Here is a 2,500-nt window from a genome sequence, read left to right as displayed (position 1 = left end):
CAATCAGCAGGGAGCTAAGAATTTCAGCTCTCTTTTAATAGACCTATTTAACCTTACCTACTCTAAGCTAAGTTAAAGAATGTTTCGTTTCTAAGAATGAGACAGTGTTTAGTTAGTTTTGAGTGAGGTAATGCTGGGTAGATGTTGTGGCTGTACAGTTATGCATCCCTGTGATGTAACAAAAGGAAGCTCATCTTAGCAGCAAGTTTCAACCAATCAATGAGTAAGTCGTATTCGTTTGTCTTTTGAGAGAGCTTTTTAAATGCAAACACCTCCTTTTGTTTTTTGTTTTGTTTTGCAATGATGATGTTATTTTCTGATTGATTTCGAAGACAGTTTCCTAGGAAGACCTTTTGAATTTGCATTTTTTTCTCCGTCTGCTGCTGCTGCTGCTGCTGCTGCTGCTGCTGCTGACAATGATGGTGATGGTGATGCTGCAAGTCGTTTGGACTAACAGCTTCGTGTTGTCTAAATGATGTGACCTTTTTAAAGTGACTTAGGCTCTTTTTTAAATATGATATAGCGTTAGGGTTAGGGTTAGGGTTAGGGTTGCGTTTAAAGTGGCAAAATTTTAAAAATATGATTTGTTGTATTTCTAAAGTTGCTCTACTTCACAATGTCAATTTGGATCCATTTAAACGTTTTTTGTTTCTTTAAATCAAATAAGCTTTTGGTTTTGTTTTGCAGACAACTCTTAATCGATTTTCATCTTAGAAATGAAGTTTTTGTTTCTAAAAGCGAACTAGCTTCTTTCTAAAGCAACACTTTTGAAAGTGAGCTAGCTGTTTTCTGATGCGAATAATCTTTTTAAAAGACTTTGTTCCAGTGAGCTGGACATCTCTGGTGAGACTTTTAAACTGGCTTTAAACCCTTTTAAAATGGTTTGCAGTTGGTTTTACATTCTAAAGCGACTTAGCCTTTTGTTTTGGTTTTGGTGAGCAGAGAACTCTTAACCGCCTTGATGTTCTTTTTACAAATGAAGTTATCTTTTTTAAAAGTGACCTAGCTTTTTCTTCTTAAGCAGCTTTGCATTTTTTGAGAGTGATGTAAACTTTTTATTTATTTGGAAATAGCAAAAGTGAAATAGCACTTTTCAAACATGAATAGTCTTTTTAAAAGACTTTGATCATGCAGTGAGTGAGTGAGTGAGTGAGTGAGTGAGTGAGTGAGTGAGTGAGCTAGACATTTAAGAGACTTTTAAAGTGGCTTAAGCCCTTTTAAAGTGATATGAAGCTTCTTGAATGTGACTTATTATATATTTTAAAGCGACTTAATGTGTTTCTTTAAATGTGACTTAAAATTGTTGGTTAAGTCACATCTACCATTCTTAAAATGAAAACTTGTATTTCTTTTTTAAAGAGACCTTTTGCTTCTTAATTAAAGACTTCTTTTTTTTCTAAAAGGGACTGCAGTTTTTGAAAGTGACCGAGCCTTTGAAAAAAATAAAAAGTAGGCATTTTTCACTGTGCATCTTTTTAAAATGGATTCAGCGTCTTCTGTAATGAAAACTTCTGTCTTGCAAACAAACAAATGTTTTTGAAATTCATTTTGTAGTGTGGTATGGAATTTCTGAAATAGATGTGTAGTATTTTTTAAATAGCAGTGAAGTATTTTGTAAAGTCTTCTTTTAATAAGTGGTTTACACTTTTTAAACGTTTTTGAAAATGAATTTGCTTTTTTAAATGATTTTTGCATTTATGTTCAAGAGACAGAGGGTTTTATTTTTTTTTAAGGATACTTTTTTTTAAGGATACTTAGGCAGGTGGGTATTTCTTTAACCATTTCATGTGCTGGGTTGTTGTATAACAATAAATCAAGCTAAGCTTCCCCAATTCAAATGGTGCATTCTAACCGATTGAAAACAATATTGTTTTATAAATGAGAGTTGAAAAAGGCTGTAGAAAAAGTCTAATTTAACATTTCATAGTTCCACTGTCATTTTGTAGATGTTTTTTTATGAGTTATGTTAGTTACAGAAAAATAATTGGTGCATGAAAGGGTTAAGCGGTTGGGTGTTTTCATAACCGACCGAGGACTTCCTAAGCAGCCGCGTAACTCATTAATCGGCGGGGTATTTGTTAACCGTTAGGGTTAGGGTTAACCGGACAAGAGTTTTTTTTTACCGAACAAGCGTTTCTTAAACCGAACAAGTGTTTTTTCCAGTGAGCAAGTGTTTTTTTTTTAACAGAACAAGTGTTTTTTCCAGTGAGCAAGTGTTTTTTTTTTAACAGAACAAGTGTTTTTTCCAGTGAGCAAGTGTTTTTTTTTTAACAGAACAAGTGTTTTTTCCAGTGAGCAAGTGTTTTTTTTTTAACAGAACAAGTGTTTTTTCCAGTGAGCAAGTGTTTTTTTTTTAACAGAACAAGTGTTTTTAAACAAACAAGTGCTTTTTTTTTTTTTTTTTTTTTTTACCGAAAACGGGTTTTTTTAACCGTACCACGGTTTCTTTAACCGAACAAGAGTTTTTTTTAACCGTAAGACGGTTTTTTAACCGAGCAAC

The sequence above is a fragment of the Hydra viridissima genome, unplaced genomic scaffold (assembly GCF_058129835.1).
Source record: "Hydra viridissima isolate aposymbiotic clone 2 unplaced genomic scaffold, HvirCarnegie_v1 scaffold_14, whole genome shotgun sequence".
NCBI classification, from domain to species: domain Eukaryota; kingdom Metazoa; phylum Cnidaria; class Hydrozoa; order Anthoathecata; family Hydridae; genus Hydra; species Hydra viridissima.
Note: the sequence above shows the minus strand (reverse complement) of the source record.